The sequence below is a fragment of the Herpailurus yagouaroundi genome, unplaced genomic scaffold, assembly GCF_014898765.1.
Source record: "Herpailurus yagouaroundi ecotype Mexico unplaced genomic scaffold, PumYag 140, whole genome shotgun sequence".
Taxonomy (NCBI): Eukaryota; Metazoa; Chordata; class Mammalia; order Carnivora; family Felidae; genus Herpailurus; species Herpailurus yagouaroundi.
Genome location: NW_024412395.1, coordinates 32,299,704 through 32,313,243, shown reverse-complemented (window position 1 = coordinate 32,313,243; position 13,540 = coordinate 32,299,704).

Genomic DNA, 13,540 nt, shown 5'->3' with positions numbered 1-13,540 from the left:
AGAGCTTTCTGGGACTGTCGGGCACCTGGGTGGTTCAGTCAGTTGAGCCTCTGACTCAGCTCAGGTCATGATTCCAGGATCATGGGATTGAGCCCCAAGTTTGGCTCTGTGCTGAGCAAGGAGCCTACTTCAGATTCTCTCTCTCTCCCCCCCTCATCCCCTCTCCCCAACATACATGCTAACTCTAAAAGAAAATAAGGGCCCCTGGGTGACTCAGTTGGCTAAGCGTCCGACTTCGGCTCAGGTCATGATCTCGCGGTTTGTGGGATCTCAGGTTTGTGCTGACAGCTCAGAGCCTGGAGCCTGTTTCAGATTCTATTTCCCTCTCTCTCTGCCCCTCCCCTACTCGTGCTCTGTCTCTCTGTCTCTCTCTCTCTCTCTCTCTCTAAAAAATAAATAAACATTAAAAAAAGTTTTTAAGTAATAATAAAATAAAAGTGCTTCCTGGGACTAGCTCCCCTCTGGAAAGGGAGAGGGAGAGGCTCCCACTCAAATTCCTTTTTCAGGGTTTGGTTTTGGGAAAACAATTAAACCTCGGGGAAGCAAAATTAAAAACAAGTGTAAACTGTGAAGGGGGACATATCTGTTTAATCTCTCCTCTATATCTGGCTCTTCACTAGACTCAGCTCTTTGGGGAAAGGAACTTTTTTTGTTTTTTTTTTTGTATTTCTGGCACCTTCCATATCCTCATACTTGTCAGGTTCTTAAATATTTGCTGAATAAATGAATGAGGTACCAGAAAATATCCATTTAAGCTATCACAAATTCAGGTTCTGGTTCAAGAAGGCAACGTAGGAAGCCTGACTCGCCTCTCCCCTCAGAAATACACAGTGAGTCTATAGCTACAGACGGAAGTTCCTCTGGAAAAGAAACCTAAAGGCCACTGAGAAGGTAGAAGAGGCTGGGACGCAATCTCGGCATAAACCCACTCCCGGCACAGCAACCTAGAGCCTCTCCTTGAGGAGCCAAGGATGTGAGCCTGATCTCATCACCAGAACTTTTAACACCTGCACCAGAGAGACGAACCCCCAAAACATCTAGCTTTGAAAAACAACAGGGCTCTCGTCCACAAGACTCTCAAAGCCCACAAGACCTACTAGACTATACCCATCGGGGAACCAGCTCTCCCAGGCCTCTGGGACTCACCCCACTCTAGGGCCCAACTCACCTGCCCTAGGGCCCAACACAGACAAAGCAGTCAGCCCCGCTCACACTGAAAGAGGCTCATTTGCTTATAGTAACGAGAGGCCCCGAGAGGCAGACTGCTAATTTAACTCACACTTGTAGGAGCCTGCTGGAACACCCCGAGGTCAGAGACTGGTAAGCGCCATCTTTATTTTTCTTCCTTTTTCCTTTCTTTTCCTTTTTCGTTTCTCTCCTTTTGTTTCTCTCTCTTTCCAGTGGGCGCCATCTTCACACTCTCCCTCTGCCATGCTACAGAGCACCAGTCCCTCCCACAAGAAAGCTTTTACACACATCCAGTGTCCCAATATTTGTGGCCACGGCCAGGGGACAACCCTAGCTCGCCTGGCTGTAGGCGCCAGGGAAGCTGGTGTTCCTGAGCCTCATGGGATTGTAACAATCGGTCTCACCCAGAAAGAAGCTGTTACCTTTGTCTGGCACCAGGACTTTCTCACCTCCCGCCAGGGAACTCCTCCACTAGCCCCAGCTCTGGAGGCCAGCAGGGCTTGCTAGCAGGCCCCACAGGACTTTAACCAGTGGAGAAAGAACTCTTACACCACTACTGCCCAGGGCATGGTGAGAGGCAGCAGACCCAGGGGCCCAGCTGTCCTGTGAGGGAGGCCTATTAGCTAATCCTCATGGCTGCGGCCTGGGGGGCAGGCTTCTAATTAACTATGCATCTAAGAGTTGACCGCATTCCTCCTTTCCAGAGACCTCAGAGAGGGGCGCTAGCTGCTAGCTTCGGGCTCTCCCTCATGGCCTCCCCCTCCTCAGAACTCCAGAATGTCAGTGCTTCCTGGAGGGGAGATTTTGCATGTGTCTGGTGCCCTGTTTGTTGTGGTGCCCGCCCCCCTCCCAGGGACATCCCTTAACTGCCACTCTTGGGTGGCCAAATGGACTTGCATTGTGGGTCCCAAGGGGCTCTAACAATCACAGACAGTTCTCAGCAGGCTACCACCCTTAGGGCACTGCGCACAGACCACAGGCTGAAACACACCCTCTGTCTTTCTTTTTTTCCAATGAATAAATTTATTTTTGTAATCCTATTTTTATTTATATTTATTGTCAAGTTGGCTAACATACAGTGTATACAGTGTGCGCTTGGTTTCGGGGGTAGATGCCCGTGATTCATCACTTACATACAACACCCAGTGCTCATCCCAACAAGTGCCCTCCCCAATACCCATCACCCACTTTCCCCTTCTCCCACCCCCATCTCCTGGCTCTGGTGGCCAAAGGACTTCGGTTTGCAGCCCCACAGGACTGCTTCTAACTAGCCTGGATCTAGGTGCTGAGATCTCCCCCTCAGAGACACTAACAGGTTTTAGCACATCCTCAACTACTGGGAATGTGTTATGAAAAATAAACTGGGCTGCCTGGACAATCACAAACATTCAAGAGACAGCCGAGAGTTGAGGCAGGGTTGTATGACAAGATTCATCTCCTACATGAGGCCACCCCTTCAAGATTTCAAGACTGAGAGAGGTGGTAGTTTCATCTACCGTGTGGAAACCAACCAAGAGTCAAGCAAAAAAAAAAAAAAAAAAAAAAACCCACAGAAATATGTGCCAAAGGAAAAAACAAGATAAAACCTCAGGAAGAAAACTTAATGAAATGAAGATAAGTAGTTTACCTGATAGAGTTTTTTAAATAGTGGTCATAAAGTTTCTCTCCAAACTTGGGAGAAGCTATCATACTTTCTTTCTTATAAGCACAATGCTCAGTTTATTGAGTAAAAGCAAACGGGTGACAACTATTGTAGCCAATGAAAAGTGATACCTACTTCAAGAAAAAGACATCCACTTAGTTTTTTATAATGAGAAGCAAAGATGATCTCACAGCCTAGGCCTAAGAGTTCACTGAGGGATTTTTCACCACACACACACATATACACACACACATGACCCCCCACCCCCACCCCGGTGCTATAACAAGGCAACACCAATATCATGCATGCAATGAAGGTATACAACAGAGCTAAGGCAAAATGCCTATACAAAAACATTCAGCAAAGCCTATCCAGGCTGGTGAAAGACACTCAGAGTTTACCGCCCACTCTAGCAAGTAATACCTGCTGTCTCAACTGACTAGCTGCTGCCACAGGGGAGAAACATCTGAGACCCAATGCTGAAAGACAATAAATAGCTCCAAATATCATTTCTATCCTTTCCTACTCTCCTAATATTTGCATCTTTCTCTTTTTTCCACTCCCCCAAATTAACATCTGGAATAGGTCAAAGAATGGTCTGACATCAGTGCATTCTTAGTTTTTCAGTCTTAACTAGCACTATGTTTTATATAATTATTTTTGAGGTGGGGCACCTGGGTGGCTCTGTTCGTTAAGCATCCGACTTAGGCTCAGGTCATGATCTCGAGGCTCACAAGTTCAAGCCCCACGTCAGGCTCTGTGCTGACAGTTCAGAGCCTGGAGCCTGCTTCAGATTCTGTGTCTCCCTTTCTCTCTGCCCCTCCCCGGCTTGCACCCGGTCTCTCTCTCTCTCAAAATAAATAAAAACATTAAAAAAATATTTTTGAGATCAAAAGACCGCAATGTGCCATAAGAAGTGGGGGTGGAGTCTCTTAAATGAAGTAGACTTTCCTATGTGGTCATCCCGGGGCAGCCACAGAGGCCTGGGAGACAGACTGTAAACAAAAGAGAAGACACCTTCCTTTCTCCGTGCCAGGTACAAATGGATCCTCAAATAATTAAAGCATTAAGATGCCCACTGGAGTTCTGGATGTTGAGATGTTGTGGGCCAGGTAGAGAATGAGCAGTGGCCATGAGCTGGCTGCTGGCACTAGGTAAGCAAGCCAGGGGGGAGTCAGGACTCCATGGAGTGACTCTATGCAGCCTCTTTGAGTATCAGCAGTCGGTCATTTGCACCTCTTCTCCAAGATCATCTAACTTTCAATGAAGTTTTGCTCAAATTGGCAGCATGGTCTTAGCTATGGAGGATTAAGGGAGAAGATTCACATGGGGGGTGGGGCATGCCCTGCTCTCTAACTACTAAATGGTGTTAAGAGGATCAGGCAGTAGAGCGGATTGTGTTGGGGGCAGGGGAAATGGAGCAGAAGGACTTAAGGGACTATTTCCTACAGAAAACAACACTTTGGGAGAATTTTTAGAAATGACTAGAATCACTCTTTACTTGTTGGTCCCAAGTCCCCTCAAAGTGGGTGTGCTGAGCATCTCGTGGGTATCTTTGGTTACATGAGATTACATCTATTAGTTTTGCATGGTGATGTGAACACTGTGTAACTCAAGAGAAACCTTTAGTAGCAGGCCACCTAGAAGTGATTGCTCCCTCTCTTGAGTGGCGATTGCAAATATTGTCTAGACACTTCTCATCTCCTACTTGGTGGGAAAGAGCAAATACCATTTATTGATTATGGTGCTGGTTCATTGCAGTGACCAAGGTTAATGATTTGTTCCTTTACACTAGTATGATGTGTTTGTATTAATCATTAAGGTCCAGAAGCAAATATTAAGGAATTTGAACTTTCAAACATCTACTTGAATTTCTCCTTGGCCTTGGCATTTGAAAATGTAATTCCTCAATTTGTGAATTCTTTACTGCCATTTGGACATTAACTTGTTGGACTTTGTCTTTTACTTAAATGTTTTACTGGGTGTTAAATTCTAATTCTCTTCATGAATTTCTAGAGCTTCTTGCTCTACACCAACCGAAACAAAACCTACACACAGATTTTCGAAATGCTTTGAAATTTGAATAATGAATGAGACAATATTTCTAAAATTTTGATCTTGGAATGTTTTTTCTGAAAAAGGTCTTATCCACTGACAGTCCAAATCTCTTAACCTTCAGGGATCAGGAGAGACAACACTTTAGCCAGTCCTTGGCCTAATTCAGTTGAGTCCCAGAGCTGACATTATTTATTGAAACATAAGCAGTTGGTTGGATGAATGCCCAGGGGCCTTGGCATTATAGATACTTAAATAAATCAAATGATCCAGAAAACTGGTATTATGTGAGACCTCCACTTGAACTGCCATACCCACTGGTAAATCCAAAAGACAGGGAGGACCCTCATCCATTATAAGGGAGAGCAAGGCCAGGCAGAATGAGAGGAGGACCAACAAGTCATGTCTGGTGATAAGTGACACGAAGACCTTGTAATAATATCATGATGGGAGTAGAAAGAGACCCTATCCCTGAAATACGAAATGCTACTTAGATGGTTTCTGGTGCAGACTTAACTTCCAGAATTCAGGCTGTTCCTCAGGACCTTGCCCTGAAGCTTTACCGACGCATACACCACAAGGTCAGGCAGAAGCAAGAATTTACATTTTAATCAGGTTTTCATTTTCATTAGTTCTATCATTTTACTAAACATCCTTAACCCTGTGGTTTGTTTTGCAAAAATCTGGTTATCTTGCAGTCAGAGATTTCTCAGAAACTTTCTCCTAGGAAAACTAAATCCTAGTTGAGAATAAAGAAATGCAATCCCACCATCTAAAACTTTGGGATAAAGACAAAAAGGCCTAATTGAATATTGACCAAACAAACTATCTTGTTACTCTTTAATACTCTTTCTTAAAGCAAACATTATCAGTCTGGCTTTTGTTCTCAGTTAGAAAGACCCACCAGCAAGATGAACAGGAAATTGGAAATGCTGCATTAAGATATTTAGATCGTAAGTCTCCAGAAGTAGAGCCACATTTATCTTCCAATTTAGTATGGATACTTGGAGAGACCGATGGATATTATATCAATTATCACAACAGCAACACCAGCAAACAGGCAGTGAGTTACAGCTTGAGTACATTCAAGATGGACTTCACCTCTATGAGATTTAATTAAATGCTATGCATATAAATAATCTCACACATTCTAATTCCCTATTGCAGTCAGAGTGACCCTGGGCTTGCAGCCTCTTGCTCGGCTGCATGAGTAGGTGTTGATTTGAAAACTGAGAGCAACTAATAAAAGGGTCAGGCTCAAAGGAAAAGCAAGCATTCTGGTCTGTCACCTCTATCATCTCCCTTGTGGCTCTGGGATTTTATCCTTTTATAAACATAGCTCCACTGTGTAGAACATTAGGACACAGAGTGTTTCCCACACCACTTCAAAATTTTAAGCCATTGAAAATGTGATAGCTGGCAAGTCATGGTCTCCTTAATTGAAATTCCAATGCGGGTGGAATGAATTTGATGTTGGGGAAGGTTGGGATGTGAAGGTAAAAGAGAGACCAGGAGAGAAAGATGTACCTATATTGTCATATTTAGCTTTAAAAAGATCCTCCAAGGTATGGCCTCACATTTTATTTGGGGTTCTGACCAATCATAGTAGCTAGCTCACCCATCACCACTACAAGGGAAACTGCCATGCCTCACTGCCTTCCAGAGAGAGAACCCAGGGAGCCTGCTCTCACACCTGTGAGCCATGCTCCCCCTGCCCACTCGTGGACCGCAGTTCCCTGGACTGAGGTGGCCAACCTCTAAAAGGACAAGGGCCCATGGAAGCCTGGCATAGAAATGACTTCCAAAGCAGGGAAGTGCTGAGCAATTCAGCTTGTGCAGCAGGAGTAAATGCAGAAAGGTCACGAGGTTGAGAAGTGACAAGGGTCCGGAGAGCCAGAGTCATGAAGGATTCAAATGTCTGAGTAAGCAGCAGCCACACAACAGAGAGGGTCAGAGAACCGGTCCTCAGGAGGAGGGGCAGAATGAGAAGACACCAAAAAGCGGTGTGATGGGAACGTCACATTAAAGGCAGCACAGTAGACAGAAGATCCAAGTTCTTCTGCTTTACGTGGGTCTTGAATCCCAGGGGGTCTTTAGTTCCAGGCTCAAAGAGATCTGCCTAACTCAGGTTCTGTTCTGCCGGGAGGCCTGATTCCTACACTCCCTTGTAGCTGAGAAAGTTTCTTTTCCCCACATATGCTAAGATGCAGATAAGTTAGGCTAATGCTCTTCTAGTGGGCATATTAAAGTCTCCTTATGTGACAAGCATCAAGGGCAGTATAGGAACACTTGAGATGAATTTACTTTTAACTGTCAGGTGCAATAGAACTGTTACCCATCAACATCTTGAGATGTAGACACACACAAAGAAAGGATAATTAAAACCAGCCTTTCAAATCAGCATCATTGCAAAGGTTACAAAACACTGCAGTATTGCCAGACTTGGTGAAGTCAATTTCCATTTTGTTGCAGTGTGTGTCATGCAGAGATTGCTGAAACCAACAAAATGAAAAGCATTAATAATTGGATTAATAGCTTGTATAAATTAATTTGCTTATTTGCCTAAAAGAAAATTAGGCAAACAATTAATGGAATGGAAGCCCTGCACATTGCATAATGTACAGCTTACACCTCCTATTATTTTCAAAAATGAAAACAAGCATTTGAAGTTTCAGGAAATCTAACCTCAGTGAAAAGTAACTGAGAATCTCTCTGCCAATAAAATGAAATAAATTTGATGAGGGTACAGGAAGAGCATCTTAGTGACTTCAAAACCACGGAAAATATAAAGAGTAGTGTATAGGGGCGCCTGGGTGGCTCAGCAGTTAAGCATCCGTCTCTTGGTCTCAGCTCAGGTCACGATCTTGGGTTTCATGAGTCTGAGCCCCACGTCAGGCTCCTCCGTGCTGACAGCGCAGAGCCTGCTCAGGATGCTCTCTCCCTCTTTCTCTGCCCCTCCTCTGCTTTCTCCGTCTCTCTCGAAATGAACAAATAAACTTAAATTAAAAAAAAGGGTAGTGTATAGAATGTAACAGATAGACTTTAAATAAGATGGAGATAAATCAGTTCATACTTGTTTGCAACACTTGCTGACTACCAGTACTTGAGGGTCATAACTATTCCTCTGCAATGCCTAGGAGGAGGATGAGGAGTAAGTAATAAGCACAAATGGGACATCAAATGCTGGTGATATTAAGGAAAGGACTTTGTGAAATGTACTTATTGTTGGGCCAAGCCATGGTTTCCCTGCCATTGGCCCTATTACAGGAATCAATGCTGGGCATGGTGGGAGGGACAGGAAGTTGAGGACCCTCTGTGCCCATGTTTTTGTTCATAATCATATCTCTTGTCATATGCCCAGGCCACATCCGGTTCTTTAAGAGCTATGCCAGAAGTTTTGAAGACTGTTGGGCTCTAGGCTTTCTTGATTCCTCCTCCCTTCTTGCCTGTCCATCTTTATTAAGAATTCTGCCAGAGGTTGGTTTCTACCTTCTCCCAATAAAGGACAAACACATCAGAACCTGGGTACAATATCAAAGTCTTAGAAACTTAACTTATCATAAAAATTGGGAAGTTTAGTCTCACGGAACAAAACAAGGGGTGGGAAGAACCTAATTCTCAAATGGGATAATATATTACATTGCAATGCGATTTCCTACTCCCATCTTGTAAATAATTCATGTTTACACCTACTGACCCACTCAATGTCATCCACTCATCCTCGGTCAGAGAGAACCACAGGGAATAAGAGCCATGCCCATTCAACCACCTGGTCCTGAGTATGGTTAGGATGTTAGGGCATAAGTCATTCAGACCCTGACCACTCCTAGAGCTAAACTGTCTAAACAGAGCTGCCATGGCTAAAGCTCCCCAAGTGTATGTGACCTGTTAGGCCAGCCATGACTGCGTCCCGTAAGGTGCCATTGAACCCCAGCACAGATTCCAAGAGAGCTAGCACTGTGGAGCCCCTCCACACTTGAGGTTTTCTGTGCAAATCTCAGATTACATTTCCCTCAAGGCACTGTGGGCTGCTCTGAGTAAAAGAGGTAAATGCTTATTAGGATTCTGCACGTGAGCCCCGAGAGCTGCACCCTGAGTACCTAACACTGCCCTTACGTCGTTGGCACAAACATGTCCCCACGTCTGACAAGGGACACCAAACCACATCAGTAACTACATTTGCAGAGCAGTTGATATTGAAATGGGGAAGGCTAGGCCTTGCCCCTTCCCTTGCTCCACAAGTAGATAAAATCTAGCATTCTTGCTTTAAACAAAAATAATAATAGTCAAGAAGGTTTTGCCTCAAACTATTTGACTATTTTCTCCCTAATCATGAACTCTTAAGTTTTCACCATGTTCCTTTGTTTGCAATATGTGCTTCATTATCTTATTTAATCATGGATTATCTTTCCACTTAATTAAACTCACTTTTCATTTTGAAACTTTGCATTAAAAAGAAAAATACAGATGTCATGTAGAATTATTTGACTAATCTATTATATCAATCAAATAATTACTCCCTGGCCCCAGGTAGTTAAAGATGAGACATTGTTGATCAAAATCTCCCTCATGTCTTTCTTCAAATTCCAGAATTTTTAAAGCCAACTAAGTATAAAAGACCCAGATCATGAACACTGCTGAAAAACATCTTCTAAAATCAATGTCAGACACTTGGATTTCTGATTAAATGCAAGAAAAGATCCATCAAAAGAAATGCAGGTTTACCTAACTTAGGCAAAATGCTATGTTTTTCCCTCGCTTTCAACTTAGTTGTATCTTTGTTTTCCTTTGTTGGATAACATATGGAAGAACTTGCCTTGAGAATCTGATCACATCCCTGACAAATCTTCGTCTTCAGTTCACTAATAAATTCTAGTTTAAAGTAATTAGTTAAAAATGAAGATAAATAATTAATATTCAAGACCCATCTCTGACTCAAGATTGATTTCATAACAAATCAAAAATATTTACAAATAACAAATGACGACTTCAGATAATTCTTCAGGGGGCATATGGAAAGAGAGACAACAATAAAACATAATCCTCTGAAAACATGGTATTCTTGATTGGTTTAGAGTGGAGCCCAAGGAGCCGTGGGCTCTCCAGACCTAGAGGAAACTGCTATGAGTGGAATTAAAATCCGCTCAGGACGATGAATAGGTCAACAAACATGAGAACAAAGCCGAAGACAAAGTATTTGAAGTTACCCCCTTTTAAGGTGGGTTTCTCAGTTTTCTACCTCTGCTCAACTAAGGATATTGGAAATAGGTCTGTACAGGACAGAGCCCACAGTCTTGGAGAAATGGGTGTTTCTGAAGGGTTCAAGGTTCATGCACTGAAAACACTCATTAAAATCCCTAGGATATACGCATGTTTTAGGAGTCAGTGTCTTACCCATCCCCATGTTCTTATTTCCTTTCCCTTATTTCTCTACATTTGCAAAGTACTATTGGCTAAACAAAGTATGTTCTATGGAATCCAGATGCTCAAGGAAGAAAAGCTTCTCTCATAGAATAGTTGACAAAGTGTTGCAAACCCTCTCCACTCCTTGGGGATTTACAATGTACATTAATCAACAATGTGGTGGAAATCACAGCAGGTAGGAGAGTAGATAAGGTCTCCGTCTAGCTGGCCGTGTGGTTAGGGCAAATCTGCACAGCTCTGGAGGGCTCAGCTCTCTCCTCTCTAACATGAGAGTATTTTCTCAGCCACCTTAACAACTGCCTTGGGACATGGCCTGACTGTGGGGCTCTGGAGCAGACATTTCTGGCTGCCCACCCAGAACCATTTCGTCCTTCCTCCTTTTAAATTCCTCTTTTGTTCAATATCTACCCTCTGCCAGACACCCACATGCCTCAGGGAACAGTGAGCTCCCTTTCGCTGAACTAAGCCAAGGGTGACCACATCCTGATGGGTACAGCTTTCTATTAAAGGTACACACCTTGGGGACCCTTACCAACCTTATCAGAACCTGTCTCTAGGACCTACTTCCCCTGTGTTGCCTATCCTCTTTTGAAGAATATTTGCATTGGATTTGAGTTTTAGTCTTTGGCCACTCTGGACGAGCTCACCTTGCCCTTCGCTTTACATTGCTTCTTCCTGCCTCAGTCAATGGTCAGAACCATGGACATCCAGCTTGCGTGGAAGAGGCCCCAGGTTTCCCAGAGTTCCCATTTGTCCTAGCCTCCCAGGACCCTTCCCAGCATGACAGCTCTGCCAAACCAAGTGTCCTCCAGGGGCAGACCTGTGTCCTTCCCTTAGCTGAGGCCAAATTTCACAGACCAAAAAAGCACAAATATGGAGGCGTGGGGGTTGTGCAGTGCTCTCAGCTTACTATTTCTAAGATGATGCCCTCAAATGACCAGTATCCAAATCACCAGTCTCATGATCAGATGCTGGCTGGAAATACAGATCCCCAGACTTGCTGAGTAGTATTCCCGGGTTTAAGCCATGAAAGCCCTCGTTTTCACAGCCTAGACCATGACTAGTTCACATTCTGGATTACTCCGAAGATAGTTTGGCTTCCAGCGTCAGCCTCTGATGAAATAGAGGCCAAAGCAGTGAGAGAGGGGGTCTGGGAAGGAGACAGAATTACGAGGTGAAGAGAGAATCAGGAAGCATGATGGGAAGATGCTGGATGGTTTCGGATGCACATAGTGGAGTTGTGCCCAGAGGCAGGTGCAAATTATGACAACCGTGTGCCTTCCAGCTTCACTACTTTTACCTTTGTGCATGCTCTACTAGCTTTTGCTTCTGGCAAGATTTGCACCCAGACATGCCCAGCAGCATGATGTATCCGTCCACAAATCATAGAGTCAATGACAAGTAGGTGAAGAATAAAATGTCCAAGATCAAAAGGTCAAAGTTTTATAAAATGGCAATCTAGATGTCACAAACTTTTGCCTAAGAGTTAGTACTCTCACAAATGTGAAATACATTTTCCCAGTCCCACACCACACCTCATTTCCCAAGTCCATGCCAGTTCATATCGCTCAATTCATGCTTCGTGTGGCTTTAGAAATTCTTTCCCAGTGAAGAGAAAACCACCCACCTCCTTCCCTCTTCTTATGAAATACATATTTCACAGTGACTGACACAACAGAATGTAGATTGTATGGAAAATAACACCTATAACTTCTGACTGCTAACTTCACTCAGAAATGGATGTAGGAAGAGTTTAGACACAGATGGGGAAAAAAAGTGTTCAGTACCATTCTTTTCTTTTTCAGAAAATGAGTCATGGAAGGGAATTGAAAGTTTATTCTAGAATCTATTTATTCGGGAGCCTAGACAAAACAGACTTTTGAGAGTTCATTCTCTCAGACCCTCCTATTTATAATTAATCCTCTTTTCTAACAACAAACCTACCTCTTCTTTCCTGCCCCCACTACTCCAGTTCTCATTGGATATTTTGACACCAAAGTATTTTTCAGTTTCTTGCTCACGAGGGGCAAATTAGTACAAGGTCTGGGACACTTGGCCACCATTCCAGATTCTTATGCAATGGACTAAAAAATTCATGCAATGGACTCTAATGATTGGATTTATGTCTTGGATTCTAGTTTTAAAATTACCCTGGAGACACCACCAAGAATCAACTTATAATGCATAGGGCTTTCAGGTTAGAACTCAAAGGCCAGGTATTAACATCTGGGCCTTCTGGTCACCATTGCCACTTCCAACTCTACTCTCTAGTAGCTCCCAAAGTGGCTGTGTATCAGAATCACTCAAGGATTTTGTTAAAAATAGATTTTCTGACTCAACTCCAACATAAAGAATCTGAATTTTTTTTTCTTTTTTTTTTGCAAGCTGCCTAAGTGAATCTTATGCAGTCACCAAGGACCCATTTACTGAAGACATTTGGGAAGCACTTCTCTGGTCTAGTGGTTCTTGAACTTGTATGTGCTTCAGAGAGACCTAAAGGACTCATTAAAATACAGATTGAACCCTCAGAGTTTTCAGTAGGTCTGGGATGGAGTCTGAGAATGTGCATTTCTAACACGTTTCCAGATGATGTCGATGCAGATCTGGGGCCATGCTTTGAGAACCACAGCTCTAACCTAGGTTATTTGTACACATGTTTATTATTCATTAGCTCTTATATTACATGGCCAAGCAAGGCCTGGGCTTCAGAGGAAGGAATTATCCTCTCAGATCAAGGGCAACACTTGGCTGAGCATGATAATCACCTAGGAGCTTTTATTTTCTTTAATTTAATGCTCAGTTATTGGAATTAAGGCTTCTGCTTCACCCCAGATCTACTGAATCGACATCTCCAGGATGCTCTGGGAATTTGTATTGTTTTGAAGTAAACCAGAAGTTTCTGATTACAAGGATTTGAAAACACTGCCTTAGATGAGCCAGATTTGTGACTTTATGAATAACTTATACTAAAAAAATCATTTATCTGAAATTCAATTTTAATGGGGTATCCCATATTTTTTTGTACATCTGGCACCCCTAGTGACTGAGCTGTATATCTGTGAAGAGTTTGTTTCCTCTGTGTGTTCCCCCTTTTGCTTAACACAGCCCTATTTTAAATGCTCAAGAGGGTGGTGGTGAGGAGTAAAATCCATGCAAACAGGATATGCAGGGTGAAGAAGAGAAAATGATTTCCTCAGGAAACACACACACACACACACACACACACACACA